The sequence below is a fragment of the Grampus griseus genome (assembly GCF_964374135.1).
Source record: "Grampus griseus genome assembly, chromosome: X".
Classification (NCBI taxonomy): domain Eukaryota; kingdom Metazoa; phylum Chordata; class Mammalia; order Artiodactyla; family Delphinidae; genus Grampus; species Grampus griseus.
Window position 1 is genome coordinate 16,942,897 of NC_138999.1, and position 22,097 is coordinate 16,964,993.

Below are 22,097 nucleotides of genomic sequence, written 5' to 3' on the forward strand. Positions count from 1 at the left end.
AAAGGGTAACTTTCATTTTCAAACACTCAGAGTATGTTCCTAGGTTAGGGAATGCCCACACAATATTACAAAGCACAGAAATGGTGCCAAAATGCAGAAAAGGGGGAGGCAGGTATAAAATCTTTATTTTCCAAAGACACTTTCAGAGGCTACGTATTGCCCACTTCTTTGGTAAGGACTCAAATAACTCCAGGATACATCCTCTTAAAAGCCACAACCATTTATTCAACTGAACACTGATGATTTTTATCCAAACATTCCAGACAAACCTTAAACTAGCTCTTAAGAACATTGGTTTTGGAGTCAGACACCTAGATTCAAATTTCTGCTCTTACACTAATTATGAAGCCTTGAACAAGTTATTTAAACTATCTAAGCTCTACTTTCTTCATATGGAAAGTGGAGATTGAAAAGTCTTCAGAGAGTTGTGAAGACTAAATGAGATAATGACATAAGACCTGTCACATAGTAAACAATCAAAGTTAGCTATTTTAATTATAGCCAAAATTCAATCACTCCCTCTGTGGCCCACCAATCTGCTACTTCTCCTGCATTTGCTCTTAGTAAATGGTATCATCATTAATCTAGTAGCCCAAAGTAGATTTTCTCATTAATTATACACAGTGTTCTCTTCTGACCGACACAGATCTACTCAATGGCTCCACATTATTTGGCTTTTAGAACCCTTGGTTTAACTTGAGCTACATTTATATTTTCCATGGGAATACAATTTGAGAATCATCTGCTCCTTGTAATTTTCAATGCAAAGTAACAATCACAGCTTATAACTTACTTTTTGGTGTGGTAGAAACAGCACTAAAATCAGAATTGGTAGACCAGGGGTAGAGTCCTAGGTCTGCCACTTAAAAGCTTTATGATTTGGGGCAATTCAGACTTTCTCCTAACCTATTACTTGATCTGTTCAAAATGGGGATACCTGCCCTGTCTACTCAAAGGGTTGTTGTTAAGCTCAAAACTGAGATAACTCATAAGAAAATACATTATAAACTGTAAGAAGCTGTACCAACGCAAATTACTATTATTAAGGTAAGGTAGCTTCATGAGGATAAAATAATACTGCATAAAGACCTTTTGATCTTAGAATCAGAAAAAGTTTAGAATTGGTAAGGGATCTTGAAAGTTTTCTGTTCCAAATATACAAATATACTCATATCATATGCTTAAGTTCTTTCTATCCCATTCTCACCTATATTTGAACACTATCAGGACAAGAAAGAAGTATCTCACCAGGCAGCTTACTATACTAACTCAGAAAAAGCACTGGCTGCTCGATAATGCTCTTCTTCATACAGTAACTTTCCTCAAATGCAAATTTCCTTTAAGAGGATTACTAATACATGATGACTAACTTGCCTGTACTCTATCTACAAAGTCACAGAAGTAAATCTACAGCTATGACTATAAACTACCCCAAGTCTGTTCTTTCCTAGATAACTCGAGGTCCTTCAAACACTCCTTTTAGAAGATGAGACCACTTTCTTCTCTGAGCATGCATCCAATTCATCTGAAAGGGTAGTAAAGAGAATTGTGTGCAATTAACATTGCAACCTTGATATGACCAATGCAGAGTAAAGTAAAGGGCATATCACCTCCCTTGCCCTACATAATAAACTTATATTAATGCAGTTCACATATGCATTATTTTTGGAAGGTCCACAACACATTGCTCGGTCATATTATTTTTTTCCCTGTTTTCTGTCTGTTACTTCCTTGTTTTCTTCACTTACACTGCAACTAAGCCTTCTATCCTCTATTCCGTACTTAGTCTCATGAATAAAGCCTTACTTTAAATTTTTGATTCATCTTTTTCCAGTTCTGATTCATTGCTACAACCTCTACAGATTAGATTCCAAATCTGCCAATCAGCTACTTCACTATTTTCAGCTTCATGTAATCCATAAATTGTACAACGTATTTTCTTTTCTGAACTTTTCACCCAGCTAATTAATAGCGATATACTAACAAAACAATCTAAGAAAAAAATTAAGTGAAACATCTAAAGGTATTTTATGCTCTACTTTTTGCAAAAACAACTACTTCCTTTCTGAGTTTACCAAAGATTTAAAATTTTGAACAATTTAATTTTTAAAGCAGGAAAATATAAAAGCTAATGTTATCCTACATACCAGTGAAGCTTTACCAAAACCGACCCAAAAAAGCACCTTTATTTCAACAAACCTTTTGTATCACTTTGCCAAAACAAGGATTCAAATGCTATCTAATAGAAATGAGTATAAAGTTACCTATGCAGCTAAGAATTTTCACTTTTGAAAAAGGACTCTCGACTTCACTAGAGATTAGGTTACATGGACCACCAGTCTGACTCAATATTGTAATACTTATAGTTCCAAAAGTTCAAGGAATAATACCAATTAAACAAGAAAGTTTATTTCTCTAATTTTAAGAAACAAATAGAAAAAAACATGTGGTCTGAATCTGGCTAGTACCAGGTTTAAACCCCAGTTCTGTCACTTACTACTGTAGTTACCTGACCTTGGGTAAGTTACTTAACATTTTGAGCCTCAGTTTCTTCATTTGTAAGATGCATATAATATCTACTTCACAGGGATGCTGTAATTAAAAGGACCCACCAAGGGACAGTAGATGCTCAGTAAATGCTACCTCCTGTCCCCTCTTTGGCCTCAATTGACTGTGTAACATTTACATTTCTACAGTTAGCTTCCAAAGTGTAATGCAATAAAGAAGTACAAGAGAGTGTTGAGATACCTGTTTCACCACTTACTACAGCCAATTTCCTGTCAAGCAGGGTAGAAGAGATCATTCATATGTGTGATATATTTTTATACAATGTGGCTATAGAGTACAAATGCAAAAGAATAGTTTAAACGTGAGGCAAATGTATTTATCCTCTCTCATCCCACCATAATGCCTTCCAGCCAAAAAATCGCAGATCTTGGCAGACTGTACATATGCAAATATTATGTGAAATACTAGAAAAGGTTAGGAAATGCTAATCAAGCTTTACTCTGGTAGTCTGAAATGTGTAAAAGTCAAAAATTAGAATAACGTACAATATGGGCCTTATCAGAACAAATCAGAAAAAGGAGACTGTTAGCTTGAGTTTCAGCAGGTATTGTTTTCAACATTAACTTCTAATGTTGTGGTATAAAATTATCACTTAAGATAATTTTCCTGCTCTTAAGGCAATAAACAATTCAAGTCAGTAATTCTGAACGAACGTTTCAGGACTTCTAGAATATCCCAAAGTATTTTAAGGAAAATTTTGAAGTGTTAAAAATAAGAGTATTTTTCTAATTAAAAAAAATTTATTTTAAGCAACCCTATTAAACAGATTGTTTTGCTGTAATGGCATGTTACAACCACACACATTTCCAGGCCGTTTGGCTGTTTGATACCTCTGAAAAAATGCACTGAGTCCAGCAGGAGATCATCTTGTATAAGTACACTAGGACTAAAAAAATGATCTGTGATTCAAAAATGCTACCTTGAACTTAGTAGGACATATCATCTACTGACATCCTACTACCTGGAAATGAAATGTATATATGAACACTGGGAGAAAAGAATTCCTCACAGAAAACAGCCTAAAGTAACAGGAAGGGAGGAGGAAAAGAATGGGGCCAGAGCCCTAGTGTACTAATTTGGAGACCCAGGTTGTAGATATGAGCAAGAATCATGCCCTTTTTTTTTTTCTTTACTGTCCTCAAGTTTCCACAAGTGTATCTGCCTTCCGAACTCCCTGATATCAGCAGTGGTTTTCCTGTCCAAAGCATATGCCATAGGACTTCCGTGAAGGTGCTGAGGATGAGGCATGAGAAACCTCTCTAAAACTTCAGTTAAGATACCATCAAATTGTTCAGAATCCAAAGAATCTTCTATGCAATCACATTGAAACAATAAGAAACAAGCATTTTATATTCTTAATAAGGAATGTATATAATCCTTACCAATGTGACAGGATTAAGAATCAGCTCCTCATTTATCCTAAGGAAATACCAGAGATGTGCATAAAGACTTATGTACAGTGATATTCATCATACTCATTATACTGAAAAATAGAAAACAATCTAAATGACCAACAGGGGACTGGTTAAATAAATCATAATACATCTATTCATATGTAGGAATACTATGCAATGGTTAAAATCAGGGCCTCAAAGAAAAATTAATGATGCAAAAATATGATTGCAATATATTAAGTTAAAAAGGATACAAAACTAAATAGTATGATCCCAATTTTGCATACCCCCCTCCCAACATGTGTGCATGTAACTGGCAAAACATATATAAAATCTTATCAGTAGTTACCTGGGTCATAGGATTTTCTTCTTTGTACTGTATTTTCAAAATTATATGCATTTATTATATATTTTTTATAAAGAGAAAAACAATCAATGTAACTAGAAAAATCCATTTATTTCTAGTTAAGGTGCCCTTACATGTGCTTTGCTATTCCTCTAGCAACTAAAGGTCTGCTAGTACTCAAGACTATTCTATTTTCTAGACTAGGGTAGGAATGACCACTGGTTATATTTACATTATTAAGTTTTAGAGGAAACTTTCAGAAGCTTTTTTTTTTTCCTCTCTGATGGTTTCCTGTGGTTGTGGCCTCAGAAAATAGATACGGTTTTAGGCCTGAATCCATCTCATTTTTTTGGAGTGTACCCCTAAGGGGAATTCTGCTTATGAAACAAGAGTATGTTGAGATAAGAATAAAGAAACGAAAACACGGTAGCCAAAATTAAATCTGCATTGTGAATAGCAAGTATTGGAACTGACACTGCAGAAAACAGAATCCATGCCAAGGAGGACAAACTTGAGTAAATGAAAAAAAAAATGAAAGAAAAGATTAAAAAACGATGGAGGACAGACGTAGAAATAATCTATGAATAACAGATGCTCCTAAAGAAAAAACCCCAGCAGTTTAATCAATCAAAAGTATAAGAAAACTTTCCAGTTCCGGAAAAAAATACCTGAGACTGGAGACTGAGAAGGTTCAACAGAGATCATCAACACCAAGACATGTCCTGGCAAATGTTTTTAAATTTCAAGGATAAAGATATAATCCTACAAGCATACAAGCAGAAAAAAATAGGTTATTTTCAAAGAAACTAAAATCAGATTGACCTCAGATTTCTCCTCTGCAACAATAAAATGCCAGAAGACAATGAAGTAATGACTTACAGAGAGTTAAAAGGGAAAAGTTATGATCTAAGAATTTTATACCTTGTTCTACTTGTTCATATACAAAGATCACAGGAAATTCTTCTTAGTTCTGCAGTCTTATAAAATTTCACCATCCTGGTAGTACCTTTTTCATAAACTGTTCAAAGGTATGTCTTAGACCATTGAAAGAGAAACAAAATAAGAACTCAAGAATACTGAGGTAGGAAAGAATTGGTGAAGTATATTGATACCAACTTAATATCTAGAAATAACTGAATAAAATAATTAACCCCAATAAAGGAGAAAGGGTCAATAATGAAGAATAAATAACTGATATAAGTATATAAACAATATAAACCTTTAGAAAGTTAAAGGTAAGATTTGTAACCTCAGGATAAGTTAATGTGGACTCAAATTAAAAGAGGTAGTGGAAGAAGGGAGAAACTAAGATTCTAAATTCTCTGTCTTTCCTAAAAAGATATTTTAAAACCACTACTTTTAGTAACTACCAAATAAATATAAATTTTGGCATGCTTTGAAAAAGCATACAACAACCGAGAATTATACTTATTCATTGCAGTCCAAATCAGTGGAGAATATAATAACTGGCAAAGACTGTGAATAGTACTTTATGCAGGCATCACATTCAACCCTAAGCACGGAGGTAGGTATAATTACCCCTATTTTACAGATGAGGAAACCAAGGCTCAGCAAAGTTAATTTGTGAATGGCAGAAGCAAGGTTCAAAGCCAAGTCTTTCTAGCTCCATAATTCTTTCTTCAATATTTCATAACCTCTTCAAACAAACAAATCCATAAGGCAGAAGAAAAAAAACAAACCATAAGGAAAAGAATAAAAAACTTAAAATAGGATGACAGAAATAATTCCAAAAGTAATAATGTAAGAAATGTAAAGTATCTAATTAAAGCGAAGTGTCTTACTGGATATTGGATGCTATTACAGAATTATTGATGTTTTTATGAGTGATGATGGTATGTTTGATGTTTATAAAAGTCTTTATCTTTTAAGAAATATAAACGTAAATATTTATGTCTGAATTGATGTATCTAGGAGTAGCTTCAAAATAATCCACTGGAGCCAGGGAGGGGAAGAGAGAAAGTAGTGTGTATGATGGGGAGTACAGATGAAACAAGACTGGCCATGAGATAATCTTTGAGGCTGGGCTATGGAAATATGGTGGTTCATTATACTATTCTCTCTACTCTGGTATGTGTTTGAAATGCTTGATAATAAAAATTTTAATAGTCTTAGGTTATATTTTTAAGAAGCTTAAAAAATCCACACCAGTATTTACCGCTTTAAAGAGAAAGCCAAGCAAAAACAGATAAGCATAGAAAAGCATAAAGAAAAAGAAGAAAGCAAGTGTATGTATTATTAAGGCCAAAAATAAAATGTGAAGCAAAAACCTTAAGCTGATTAAATAAAAAGGTGATTTGATTTGGACTAAAAATATAATTAGTACTTAATACATACAGTAATAATAATTGTTATCATTTACTGAGCAATTACTGCACACCAGGCAAGTACATCTTTGATGCTTCTAAGAACTCTGTGAGGCATTATCACTAATTTACAAATGAGGACATTAAGCTAAGATGGGTATGTCAATCTTTTAAAGCGCTGTATCCTCAGCCCCTAGCAAAATGCCTGGCTGGCATACAGGAAGTGCTCAATAAATATTTGTTGAATAAATGAAAAAGTCTAATATCCTGCCTAAAGCAAATAAGTAGAGCTTAAATTCAAACCTAACTCTGATTCTAAAACCCCTACTCTTAATCACATTTAAATCTTTTCATAATATTTCATAGTAAGAGTGAAGATGTTTATTTCCTTCTGTGTGTGTTTCTGTTTGTCAGATTTTCTATAATCAGCCTGTGTAACTTTTTTCAGACGAGTCATTAAAAATAATAAATGCAAAATAGTACTGAACACTTAATCACCGACTAACCTAACCACAAAACACAAAAGGAGATGTTCTGGGGACTATAACATGAAATAAATGGACACAAGTGGAAGGGGAAATTTTAGCACACTAACATCAACTAGCATAATGAATAAAACAGGACAAAGCATTTGATGTAACTTACATTAGAATAGGTAGATATTGAATTTTATAATGTAAAAAGAATATGGGTTCAAGTTATCTATGAAAAGTTATAAAAGACTGACCATGTTCTAGGCCATGAAGTAAGTCCAAAATTCTTAAAAGCAGGAACTCTACAGATATTTTCTGATTATGACAAAAAACTGAATAAGGAAATAAAGCACTCATTCAGAAATCAATATTATTCTAAATAACTACTGGCTCAAGGAAATAAATAATAACAGCTATCATTTATGCAATGCTTATTTTGTTCAAAGTACAGTGTTGGCTATGTTGCATATATTCTCTCATTTAATCCCAATTAATCATTAATCAACTATGAGGGATGTTATTATATAGAGAAGAAAAAACTTAGGTTGAGAATTAGTAACTTGTCCAAGATCACAGGGGTATTAAGTTTGCGGATAAGACAACTGAACCCAAGTCTGAATCCAAAGCTCACACTACTACACAGAAATGATGTCATATTACTGTTAGAATTCAAGTATAGGCATCTAGCTGTGCTCATTTTTCTCTATTTATAAAATAAAATTTTGTAATAAAAAGTGGAGAAAACTACAACTCTTAACACATGTTCTGAAAATGTCCGTTTGTTAAATACACTACACTAAGAAGGTAATGGTTCGTTTTTCTAACGTATCATTGATCCGACGTAATATTTAAAATTGCATAATCTCCTAAAAGAGACTCCTTTGAATATATTCATATTCTCGAGAGGGCAATTAAAAAGGAAGAAACCATAAAATCAGATAAAGTAGGGAATATAAGGTAAACATGATTGTCACTAAATTTATTTCTAAAAAGTCACTATTTTCTGGTACTTATCTGCAATCCATAAGAGTTCAATGGAATCTTAGCCAGCATGGATTTGAATCCACCACTAACTGTGGGCAAGCCCTTAAAGCCTCTCTGATTTGTGATTTCTTCATGCATAAAATATGTGGATATCTAAGGGCTTTTGCAGCTTGAAAATGTTATAATCCTGTGACTTTAAGGATTAAAAGTATTTAAAATTTTGTGGGGTTTTTACACCTGAGGAAATTACTAATTCTGTATTTAAAGCTGTTTTGTACGTTATTTCTAACTGTAATTCCTTCTTTCTTTTCTGCATCTAAAATACAGTTTTATCTATATCCTTCATTGGTACCTTTGTATCCAAGTGTAAACAAGGATAATACCAAAGAATGGATTGTAACAAATGCTGTCACCTGAAAGAGAAGTACTAACAAAGAGAAAATAAATGAAACATTGTTTTTCTGTGCAGATTAAGGAACCTAAAGCAATTTTATAATTTCCACAATCCAATCTTACCAGTCTTATTTTACTAGTAAAGTGTCAACTTATTTTTTAAGCTACTCTGTGTACGCCCACTGCTATTTATGCCCTCCTAACACCTTCAAACTCCACCTCTTAGTACCACATGGAGTTGGCAGTGTTTCCCAAACCTGTGTGATGATCAGAATCACCTAAGATTCCTGTTAATAATACACTACCTGGCCTTACCTCAAACTGAAACTGAATCAGAAGTTCCAGAAGCCCCGTGGCTCGGTATTTCATTTTTTAAACAGGCACCTTAGATGACTCCTGTGATTAGGTTAAGTCTGGGAAATCACAGTGTAGAGAAAAGATCATGGGCTTTGGAGCCTGACATACCAAGTTTCAGAACCTGGCTTTGTCCTTTATTATAGGTGTGACTTTGGGCAAGCTACTTAACATGAGTCTCAGTTTTCTAATCTACAAGATTTGAATACCAGTTATGCCGGAGGTTGTAATAAAGTTTAGTACGCTTAGCCATGCTGGGTGCCCAGTAAGTGTTAGCTTCTCTTTCCTCCTGCTCATCTTGCCAGAGGAATTGACAAATGCAAATACTTGAGGGTATTCTGGTGAGTCCCTTACCCTAATGGGTCCACTTCCATTTCTAGGGCTAAAAGTCTGAGTACTAGATAATTCATTAATGCATTACTTGGTTTGGCTAATTTAAGTCTTAGGAAAAAGTCTAATAATTTCTTCTGGTTTCCAGAGGCTTAGTGAAGTCCTTCTATCTAAAACAGATACACCATGATGCCGAGCCGAGCTTCAAAGCCCAAGCTTTATTTGTTATGTGACTGTGGCAAAATTACCTGAACCTGTTTCCTCATCGGCAAAACAAGTGGTGCTTAAATGTTTGATGAACTGAACCCAACATGTGTTACTGATAACATAACTGTTAACTAAAAGTCACTTTAATTAAACTTACACACAGTCTTACAAACATTCTTATGAACAAAACGACAGCAATAATAGCTTGCCAGTAAGTGAAACAAGACAGAATAGGACTTGCTCAAATACACAAAAAAGAGCTTAACAGCCAAGCAATATCAACTGTACCTTAACACAAAGTGTATTAGACAAGTTTGGAACTGAACTTACTTAGGAAAAAACAATCCAAACTACTCACTCATTAAATATATATACATATATATATATTTAAAAGTACCATAGGTATAAACACAACCAGGCAGCAAGGTTTATTTTTGGAAAAATGAGAAATATAGTTTATAATTACAGCTCCATAATGAATTCTAGCTGTATATGTATTAAGCATAAACACTATTAATAAGAGGACTCTACTAAAAATTGTTAGTATTAACTGTCCAGATAAGCTACAAAATAAAAGAAACCTAAAGAAATAAGAAAAAAACTAAAAATCTGGGAACATTCATTCAAGACAGAGGAAAAATTTTTAAAAAAATAAACAAGAAAATAACAAACCTCAAATCCTACTGAAAGTAATTTAAAGAACCATAGCTTTTCTCTCAACTTATTTATTCTTTAATACAACTATTTTCTTTCATTTAGTTCCTGCCCTTTGCTTATGTTTATTTCCAGACATTTAATATTTTTACTGCTATTTTGAATGAGCTCTTTTTTCCCATTATCATTTCTAACAAAACTATTTATTAATTTTTAAATATATATTCTGTTTAATACCACCTTATTAGACCATCATTAGTTTTCACAAAGCTTTTTAGTGGTCTCCATAGATTACCTAAGAAGATGATTATATCATCTATGAATAGTTATCTTTTATCCTTCTTTTGAATACCTTTTGATTTTCTTGTCTAACTTCATTAGCAAACTCTTGTAGAATGTGAAACAGAGGTGAAAACAGCAGGCACAATTTTAATGAGATTGCCCATAACATGTCTCCATCAAGCATGATGCTGGCTACTGGTCTGAGACTATTTTTTAATAATGTTAAGGACACACCCTCTTATTCCTATTTTACTGGGTTTTTTTGCGGTACGCGGGCCTCTCACTGTTGTGGCCTCTCCCACTGCGGAGCACAGGCTCCGGACACGCAGGCTCAGCGGCCATGGCTCAGGGGCCCAGCCGCTCCGCGGCATGTGGGATCTTCCCGGACCGGGGCACGAACCCATGTCCCCTGCATTGGCAGGCAGACTCTCAACCACCGCGCCACCAGAGAAGCCCTATTTTACTGTTTTTAATTGAGAATAGACACTGAATTTTATCTAATGCTTTCTCAACTTTTTTCCTAACTTTTAAATTAGAAATGATTATATATTCACAGGAAATTGCAAAAATAATAGAGAGGTCCCATACACCTTTAACCCAGTGGTTACATCTTACACAACTTCCTGTCAAGACCAGGAAAATTATACTGGTACAATGCCCAGACCTTACTCAGATATCACTGGTTTTACAGGTTCTCGCGTGTGTGTGCGTGTGCGTGCTCATTATTACACACTTTATCACATGTATAGGCACCTGTATCTACCACCAGAGTAAAGATACCAGTTCTTCGCCATCAGGATCCTGCGTGTTGCCCCTTTACATCCACCTCTCTCCCACCCTTCTTCCTAACCCTGGCAACCACTAATCTAGTCTCCAATTTTGTCATTTCAAGAATGTTATATAAATGGAATCATATGGTATGTAACTTTTTTCCACTCAGCACGAATTCCCTGAAGATTCGTCCAAGTTGTTGTATCAATAATTCATTCCTTTTAGTTTAGTAGTATTCCAGTATTCCATGGTGTGAACATACCACAGCTTGTTTAACTATTCACCCATTGAAGGACATTTGGTGTCTAACTTTTGGATATTACAAATAAAGCTGCTATGAACATTTGTGAACAGACTTCTATGTGGACATACATTTTCATTTCTCTGGGATAAATGCCCAGGAGTGCAACTGCTGGGTTATGTAATAAGTGTATGTTTAGTTTTTAAAGAGATGACCAAACTATTTTCCAGAAAGGCTGTATAATTTCACTTTCCCATCAGCAATGTATGAAAGATCCAGTTTGTCCATATCCTCACCAACACTAGGTACTGTCACTATTTTTCATTTTGGGTATCCTAAAAGGTATGTAGAGATATCTCTTTGTGGTTTTAATTTTCATTTCTCTGATAGCTAACCATGTTGACGTCTTCTCATATGCTTATGTGCTATCCATATATCCCCTTTGATGAAATGTCTGTTTATCTCTTTTGTCCAATTTCTAACTGGACTATTTGCCTTTGTTACTGTTAAGTTTTGAGAGTTCTTTATATATATTCTAGATACAAGTCCTGTCTCAGATACAGGTGTGCAAATACTTTCACCCAATCTGTGGCTTCTCTTTTCATCCCCTTAACAGGATCTTTTTCACAGAGCGAACATTTTGAATTTTGATCAAGTCCAATTTATTATTTTTTTCTTTTATGGATTGTGCTTTTGGTGTCTGGTCTATGAACCCTTCACTTAGCCCACAGGCCCAAAGATTTTCTCTTATATCTAAGTTCTAAATGTTTTAGAGTTTCCACGATCCATTTTGGATTAATTTTTGTATAAGGTGTGAGGTTTAGGTTGAGGTTCACTGTTTTACCTATGGGTGTGTAATTGCTCCAAGCACCACTGTTGAAAATGCTATCTATTTTTCCTTCATTGAATTGCATTTGCATCTTTGAAAAAAATCAGTTGGCCGTACTTGTTTGGGTCTATTTCTGGGCTCTCCATTCTGTTCCACTGATCTATGTATTTATCCCTTCACCAATACCACAGGATTTTGATTACTGAAACTATTTAGTAAGTCTAAAAGTTGGGTAAAGTGATTCCTCCCACTTTATTTTTATCCTGTTTTGGATATTTTAGTTCCTCTACCGTTGCATGTAACTTTTAGAATACGCTTGTGTTAAACCTATAGAAGAATTTGGGGAGAACTGGCATCTTTACTATGTTGTGTCTTCTAATGTATGAACATGGTAGACCTCTCCATTTATTTAGACCTTTGATTTCATTTAACATTTTTTAGATTTCAGCACACAAGCCCTATACATGTTTTGTTAGATTTATACCTGAGAAATTTTTTAAGCAATTACAAATGGAACTATGTTTTTCCTTTTGGTTTCCACACATTCATTGCTAGTATACAGAAACACTATTTTTGTATGCTGATCTTGTATCTTACAACTTTGCTGAACTCACTTATCAGTTCTAGATTTACGTAGATTCCTTGGGATTTCCATTGGAGACCTCATGTCACTTGCAAATAGAGACATTTTTATTTCTTCCTTTCCAATCTGTATGTCTTTAATCATGTGTTTTGCACATTATTAATATTTTTATTCAACTTTAATATGGTGGACTACATCAATTGATTTTTTGAATACTGAACCAGTCTTACACCCCTGGAATACAACCCACTTGGTCATGCTGTATACTTCTTTTTATATGTTGCTGGATTTGTTTTGCTAATATTTTGTTGAGCATTCTGTGTCTATATTCTTAAGGGATACTGATGTGGAGTTTTCTTTTCTGTACTGTCTTTAGGTTTTGGTATCAGGGTGATACTGGCCTCAAAAAATGAGTAGTGATATGCTTCCTCTTCTATTTTCTGGAAGAGAATGTGTAGAATTCATGTTATTCTTGATGTTCCAGATCCTTCTTTTATCATTTCCTTTCTGCTTGAAGAACGACCTGTAGTCATTCCTTCACGGTCTGTTACAGACACATTCTCTTAGCTTCCCTTCACCAGAGACTGCTTTGATTGCACCTTCACGCTAGAAGGATATTTTCACTGGGTATAGAATTCTGGGTTGCAGATCTTTTCTTTCAGCACTTAAAAGACAGTGTGCCATTTCCCTCTGGCTTCGATGGTTTTTAATGTGGGATCTACTGTCATTTGAATTATTATTCCCCTATAGGTAATAGTTCAGTTCTACCTGCTTTTAAGATTTTTTGTCTTTTACTTTGATTTAGAAACAAATTTTAACTGTGGTAAAATACACCTAGCATGAAATTTACTGTCTTAACTGTTTTTTAGTATGAAGTTCAGTATGTTAAGTATATTCACATTGGGTTTCCTTGGTGGCGCAGTGGTTGAGAGTCCGCCTGCTGATGCAGGGGACGCGGGTTCGTGCCCTGGTCCAGGAAGATCCCGCATGCCGCGGAGCGGCTGGGCCCGTGAACCATGGCCTCTGAGCCTTCGCGTCCGGAGCCTGCGCGTCCGGAGCCTGTGCTCCGCAACGGGAGAGGCCACAACAGTGAGAGGGCCGCATACAGAAAAAAAAAAACAGTATATTCACATTCTTGTGCAACCAATCTCCAGAATTTTTCATCTTGCAAAATTGAAATTCTATACCCATTAAACAATTTCACATTTCCGAAGGTTTGATTTTGATGTGCCTAGGTGTGGATTACTTTAGTTTATCTTATTTGGAGTTCAATCAGCTTCTTGAATCTGTAGGCTTACATCTTTTGCCAAACTGGGGAAATTTCAGGCATTATTTCTTCAAGTCCACCTTTTTTCTCTGCTTCTGAAACTGTGGTGACATGAATATTAAATCTTCTGTTAATGTTCCCAGGCCCCTGAGACACTCCATTTATTTTTCAGTTTATTTTTACTCTGCTATTCAGATTGAGTAATTTCTATTGCTCTATCTTCAATTTTATTGACTCTTTCCAGTCACCTCCATTTTTTTTTTTTTTTTTTTTTGGCTGCACCACATGTGGGATCTTAGTTCCCTGACCAGGGATCGAACTCGCACCCCCTGCAGTGGAAGCACAGAGTCTTAACCACTGGACTGCCAGGGAAGTCCCTCCATTCTTCTATTGAGCCCATGTAGTAAGTTTATTCCAGTTATTGCATTTTTCGGTTCTAAAGTGTCCATTTTCTACTTTATTTCTTTTCTGAGACTAATTTTTCATTTGTTTCAAATGTGTTTGTGGTTGCTCACTGAAGTATTTTTATGATGGCTGTTTTAAAATCCTTGTCAGACAATTCCAATATATGAAGCATCTCCGTGCTGGTATATGGTGCCTTTTTTCTCATTCATGATGCAATTTTCTTGGGTCTTAGTGTAAGTGAACTTCAGCTGTATAATGGACATTTTGGAGATTTTAAGACTCTGGATCCTATTTAATCTTTTTTAGCAGGCAGTCTACCAGTTGAGGTGTAGTGTGAGGGCAGGGTGAGTGTGTATGTTCAGCTTCCTGCTGGGCTCCGCCAACACCACCCTGGCAAAAGTGGAGCAATGACTCACATTGCTTTTTTGCAGATGGGTGGGATGGAAGTTCAGCTTCACTCTTGTTCCCAGTGAAAGTGGGGCACCAACCCATACCACCTCATTGCCTCTGAGCAGGGGTGCAAGCTCAGCTCCCTGACAGACCCTACTGACAATAGGAAGAGGGGAAGTGGAGGGCTGACTCACACTGCTTCATTGCTGCAGGGGAGAGTGGAGTTCAGCAGAGTTCAGCGGAGTTCAAGGTAGACTTCAGCTCCCTGAAAGGCCCAGCTGACAACAGGAGAGGGGAGAGGGAGAAGTGGGGTGCCAATCAGCCCTGCCATCTACCACTCTGTTCCACCTTGTAGATGCCAGATGGAGGTGGCATCTGGGCCCTACTGCATCAGCGGAGGGGGGAAGCAGCGCTGACCAGGCCACCTCCAACCATCTTGTTCTGCCTTGTTGATGCTGGGTGAGGGTGGACCTCACTGACACAGGGCGGGGGGAGGCTTAGTGGGGACTAGTCCTACCTCACACCACCTTGTTATGCCTCATTGCTTCCAGGTTGGAGTGGAGGCTCAACTGGCTGCTGGACCCCACTGACACTACCCTAGTGAGAACACCACCTCCTTCTGTAGGGAGTGGGACAGGCGTGGTGGTGAGGGAATATCAGGTCCCTGCACAACCTGCCAAAGCCACCGAGCAGGGGGAATCAAAGTGCTGTTTGTTTTTGCTAGGCAGCGAAGGGGAGAAGGGGCGATTAGGTCCCTGATCTGCCCAGCCACAAGCACTGCCACTTGCTTCTTAGAAGCAGGGTGGGGTTTTTCTGTTGGTGTTTGGCTACAGTAGGGTGGGTATTGTCAAAAAGGTTTACTGTTGTTAGCCCACCCTTTCTTTAGTCATCTGGCTAAAGAGAACAGGCTTTTCTTGGAACCCTTTTTGTCTGCGCCTGTTGGTGGTTCCAGGTTGGAGGCTTTTAAAACACCCTGTCCAGGATATATGGGAGGCAATAAGAACACCCAGGGAACTCACTACTTGTGTCATTCCTTTAATCCCAAAGTCTGTAGGCAGTCTGCTTTCTAATTTCCACCTTTCAGAGTGTTCCTGTACTTGTTTGCTGTGATGTCTTAGGTGTTTTAGTTGTAAAGGAAGACCTAGGAGGAAAAGGACTCCTCCACCTTGGCAGAACCAGAAGTCTCCACCAAGTGATTAATTTTTATGTTGAAAATAACATTTTCTCTGTGTGTGTGTGTGTGTGTGTGTGTGTGTGTGTGTGTGTGTTAAAAGAAACTTTACTGGGTGTTTGGGGTAATGACATTTATTTTCTAGGTTTCCACATTATGGTTAAAAATGCACTATGGAAAACTGCTATATAACATCATAGATCAGAACTTTCCCCTAAAGCTCCGATTATGTTTATATCATTCCTGGCTAATTTAGCTTGCTTCATGTTATTCAACTGCCAGTCCACCTCAGTACTTTCACACTATAATATTCCAAAGGAAAGAATTCTATCTCATTCATTATCACCTAGTACTATACCACACAAATTCAGAACAGCCAGGGGGAAAAGATCCCTTTAAAACTCATTTTGAGCTCCTCTTTTTAATAATCCAAGGCAAATCTTATTTTTAACTTGCCTGTGACATTTCTCTCTTTAAGTAACCCCCCTTACTGCTATCAACATCCATTGTGATAGTTATTTTTCTTGAATTATACCAAGAGCCAGGAGGAACTTGAAGGAAAGAAGGCCAACAGGGGTTTTGCTTTGCATTTTCACTACTTTAAATGAAACGTCTGTATATCTCACTTTAAGAGATGGATCCTTGAAAATTCATTTATTTGTTGACTTATATTTAATTTCAGAGATTCTAGACTTTTTGTTTTGACTGACCTTCGATTAATTCCTGTACTCTTGCTTTAAATAAGAAACTATAGAATAGTATAACAAGACTGAGGAGACTGTAAGGAAAAATATCACTGCCTCAATTTTTGCTTTCTTTGTATAATTTGTTTTATAATTAATCTTTTAACTCTTTGTTGTGTTCCTCTAGAAACTCTGTTCTGGCTGGGAGAAGGTGTGGCCCAGGTGAAGCAGGGCTCTATTCACCCAACTGGAAAGCCATTGTTCTAGAAAAAGCTTTTTATTTATCACATCTAAAAATAAAGGAAATCTTTTAAAAGTGCAAACTGAAACTAAGTTTTCTGAGAACTATGTATATAACATGACACAGATAAGGATCTTCTATATCAGCATTAGAGCGAAACTCCATTTAAGTCCCTAAATCAGCAGCAAAATAAGCACGAGAACTATGGATACAAGTAGACAATAAGCACATGAAAACATCCTTCACATTCCCAGTCATTAGAGAAATGTAAATCAAAACCACAATGAGATACCACTTTCAAACACACTAGGGTGGTTATAATGAAAAAAACAATAACAAGTGTTGGTGAGGATGTGGAGAAACTGAAACCCTCGTGCATTGCTGGTGCGAATGTAAAATGATACAAACAAGTTGGAAAACTATTTGGCAGTTCCTCAAAATATTAAATATAGACTTACCATATGACACAGCAATTCCACTCCTAGGCAAACACCCAAGAGAACTGAAAACATGTTCACATAAAAGCTTGTATACAAATGTTCATAGCAGCATTATTTATAATACCCCCAAAATGGAAACAATCCAAATGTCCACCAACAGATACACTGATAAACAAAACTGCTATAACCACACAATAGCTTACTCAGCCATAAAAATGAAGCATTGACACATGCTACAACACTGATGAACCCTGAAAACATTATGTTAAGTGCATGATGTCGACACAAAGGCCACATATCATATGATTCCATTAACATGAAATGTCCAGAATAGGCTAATCTACAGAGACAGAAATTAGATTATTAGTTGCCAGGGGCTGGGGGAAGGAGGGAATAGGGAGTGACTGCTAATGAGTATGGGATTTTGGAGGTCATGAAAAGCTTCTGGCACTAGATAGTGGTGATGGTTGCACAACTTTGTGAATATACTAAAGACCACTGAATTGTATACTTTACAAGGGTACAATTTTGTGGTATATAAATCATATCTCAATTTTTAAAAAGATTAACTAGGGCTATTTAACCTAAGAATTAAAAAACCCAAAGGGGGGGAAAAGTCACCAATGATCAACATTTCTTTAAATTTCCTTTTCTTTTACTGTAGCAAGATAATTGGCAACTTTTTCAGGTTGTGCCACATCCTGTTTTCTGGCACTCTGAGGGAAAGTCAAATACATTTTTCTGAAAAGAAGATGCAAATATGAAGAGGTAATGATTTAATAAGCTGCAATTAAAAAACAGAGCACAGTTACTCAAGCACACACCTAGGGGCTTCTGTATGGAGAGGTGTTAAGTTACATCTGGACAAACCCCCTTTTTCAAGTACAGTAGTTTTTGTTTCAAATTCTCACTTGTAAGATAGTTGTTTAGAAATCTCAAAAAAATTTCCCATACGATGTCACATACGATGCTGTTTCTCAGGCCAGCTCACAAAAGCTTATTTTACCCATGCTGTATTTGGAGAGTAATATCAATTTTGCTTTTCTAAGTCTCCCTGTACGTTCCCATGAAAACATCTGCTCAATACAAACCACCTGGACCCTTTTGCCCTTAGGAGGAGATGTCATCTAGACCGAGTCACTCACCTCTACGCTGTTTTCAACCAAAGCAGGGCAGTCTAGTGGAAAATCAGTGGGATTGCAATCTGCGAGACCTGGTGTTTGAACCCTGCCTCCTCCACTTAATAGCTGTGCAACCATGAACAAGTTACTTAACCTCTCTAGGCTTCAGTTTCCTCACCTGTAAGTTGAGGTTAATTACATCTACCTTATTCAAGTTGATATACACAAAGCGTCTAGTCAGAGAGGGCATTCAGTATATGTTAATCTCCAAGATGAACCAATCTACTTTCCCAGTATTAATTAGCATAGTATAGTGAACAAAATGCACCAATTCTGATAGCTAGATTTCCCCAATGCTTCGATGTTACCACTTGAATGAGAAATGTCACTGTAAAGTTAGTAAAGTTGTAGAAAGTGCAGAATGGTTATTTGAGGGGCATGTACCACTTAGGAGGGCTTATCAAAATCTTCAGGGTAGAAGAGAGACAAGACGAAGCTGATTAAACATAATTTGAAACAGCATATTAAATATATTTTTCATTTAGAAAAAGCTTTAGCCTGTTAATTTCAAACTACAAGTAAGAAAAGGTAGAGTTGAAAAACACTGGTGTAGAAAAAAGGGTTCAGTTTGTGCTAATTCTATAATCTAGAACTGTGCTGTTCAATGTGGTAGCCAATAGCCACAGATGACTATTAAAATTTAAATTAATTAAAGTTAACTTAAAAATTCAGTTTCTCAGCCATACTGGCCACATTTCAAGTGCTCAGTAGCCACACATGTGGCTGGCTAGTGGCTACTGAATGGTACCCATCTAGAAGCTGGGGTTTTTTTTAAGTGCATCTTTCCTATTATTTTATATTCTTTTCAGGTAGACTCCTCTGCTCCTAAATGTGAAAAAGTGAAATAACATCCTGGGTAACTGAGGTTTTTAGTAGAGATTCTACAAGATTTCTGGAGTGAAGATTTCTCCCAAAACATTGCACTTGAGGTGCACTTCAATCTATTAATGTCAAAATGAACTTTTGTTTCAGGCTATCATTTGCCATCTGCTTCTAACACATATCAAATGGCTGAACCAAGTTTCCTATAACAAGTTTTGTGGGCCAAAGGATTAGACGCAAGCTCACAGAAATCTAGATGACCAGGTCAGACATGAAGATGAGATCATCATCATATGTAAGATTATAAAAATCAATTAACATGGTGGATAAAACAATTTTTAAGGTATGTAAGAAACCATGGATAGAGTATTAGCTAAGATGGGAAAATCTGATTTAAGTTATGCTACTGCTGTAATTCTATTTATACTAATAGAGGGGAAGACTGATAGGAAGTATAAAAGTGCTTTTGGATTTACACATAAATGTAGGATTATCTAATATTCAGGCAACTAGCACTATTTCATGAAAAAACAAAACAAAACACAAAAATACCCTCCAAAAGACAATGTGGAGAGCTGACTCCAGGTGGGGCAGTAGGCTAGCCTCCTGATCTTTCGTTCATTCACATTCCTTTCTAGCTGATACCTTCAAGAGAAAAAGGTACATATTCAGAGTAGGTAATGCCAGTAATTGAGCTATTCCGTTATGGTATGCTGAAGCATAAAATCACTGTTTGTTAGTAGGTAATACGCCCCTCGAATACCCCTGACTCCAGAGGTATGTGTATATAATGGGCAGAGATCAGAAAAAGGGTGAGGAAGTCATTTTACATCATTGGTAAGCTGTAAGTAAACTTTTTTTTAAAGATGAAGTAACAATGTTCCCAAGTTAAAAACAGCTGCATCAAAATGTCATTAATCCTAGCTGTTTTCTAGTAACTTCAAGTTTGAAGCAATTAATTAAAAAAGAATGGGAGAAGTAGACAGATTGACAGCAGCATAAAATAGCAAATGATAAGAGTTTTTAAAAACTATGAATATTAAAAGTAAATTACAGAGTAAGTCCATGAGGGAGCCATTTAGTAGGGGCAATTAGCTTGATATTAAGGTAGAATATGACCATTACCTTTCAAAACACTGAATTTTAAAAGTTTAAATTATTTCAAACTTTTATTTAAACTACTGCATTTAAATTTTTAGTCCACTATTAAGATGGAAAATTGTTACACAAATTAATTTAGAAAGACTCCAATTCAAAATGAAACAAAAACTCGTTTGACAGTTACAGAGAAAAAGATTTGATACAGTCAATTAAACATTAACAGCTTGTTTCCAGGCAATACTGGATCATGTTACTGTAGTTATCAGACTTTCCAAAACTGTGTTCTGCAAAGCACTTGTGTCCTCTGAGACTTCAATAGATGGTTCATGAAAAAGGGGTGCTGACATCAAGTCTCAAATGCTGTGAGCTATTTCCTTTTTGCAGATTCAGCATGTACATTATCATCTTAAAAGTTCTAAGATGTTATGCAGTAAAGACATTGGTCAGATCTCATTTAATTCCACAATCCCCAAATTTATTTGATTATGTCACGCTCCTTTGGTTTTTTTGGAGGGAGAAGATGGTTGTTGGGGCACAGACACACTTTGAAAATTTTCAGAGACTTCTCAGTTGAAAATACCATGTGGACTATTGAAAGTTCCTTAAGTACCAGTATCACATAACAGAACAAAAACCAAAGGATTGTATTTCTAGACAGGAAAAGCCAGTCACTCATGGCATATTCAAATAACCAAAATAAATGTGTTTATAGTAATGGGGAGGGAAGTGTGCCATATTAATTTCTGTCCCTAAAAAATGAAATTAACAGAACTGATCCTAAAATATAAAAAGGTGTGCACATTTTGTTTTGGTACTTTTTAGAAAGTAAGTTAAAATTCTACCTATTGATGCTATATATTGACTTTATTTCTTCAGAGACACACTTCCTTCAAGAGGTTGACATATAGGGTATACCATATTTCAACAATTATAAGACACCATCGTGTGTGAGATATACTATTATCTTATATATCACTAAGAGAAAAAAGCCCCTGCTGATTAAACAATGACATGCCGTGGACTGTGAGAGGGCTTCCAATTTGAGCAACGTTGAAATATGAACATTCTTTTCTTCCTTCTTCCGCACATATTCTTCAAAATGTTTTTTATGTGTTTCCCCCCTCTAAAGACAATATTGAAGAGGGGAACAATATAAAAAAGGATAAGATTCAAGAGATTTCTGTTCACCTTACCCTTACAGTTATATTCAGATATTATAAAGGTTCTCTTTAAACAGATCAATCAAACAAACCATTTTGTTTGTTTGTTTTTCTTTTTGTTTTTTGTTTTTTTTTGTGGTATGTGGGCCTCTCCCGTTGCGGAGCACAGGCTCCTGACGCGCAGGCTCACAGGCCCAGCCGCTCCGCGGCATGTGGGATCTTCCCGGACCGGGGCACGAACCCATGTCCCCTGCATCGGCAGGCGGACTCTCAACCACTGCGCCACCAGGGAAGCCCCAAACAAACCATTTTTAATTGTTCTGTTTGATTCTGGAAAAATTACCCCAGAGGAAAAACACAGAACTTCCTAAGACAGTGCTGTTTGAGAGATGATTCATTATAACTATTATTTATTAAATACAAACCATGTACTGACCCAAGTGCTTTACATATATTATCATTCGATTCTCACCACAACCCCATGAGGTAGATATTATTTTCAT

At 36.2% G+C, this 22,097-nt stretch overlaps 1 protein-coding gene across 4 annotated transcripts in view; it reads right to left on the reverse strand.

Annotated features, from left to right (window-relative positions):
* The window catches only part of RPS6KA3 (ribosomal protein S6 kinase A3), a 110,135-nt gene that overhangs the window by 82,549 nt on the left and 5,489 nt on the right, over positions 1-22,097 (reverse strand). Inside the window, exons 1-2 of one of the 4 annotated variants that reach the window (XM_082680776.1) lie at positions 4,977-5,044; positions 3,951-3,987 (exon numbers count right to left, since the gene is read on the reverse strand). The exons of 1 other annotated variant lie outside the window; for it this stretch is intronic. The gene's annotated coding sequence lies outside the window, so the exon portion shown is untranslated. Of the gene's footprint in view, positions 1-3,950; positions 4,052-4,976; positions 5,045-22,097 lie in introns of those variants that run through there. 2 more of the 4 variants (XM_082680775.1, XM_082680777.1) reach the window with 2 other exon arrangements.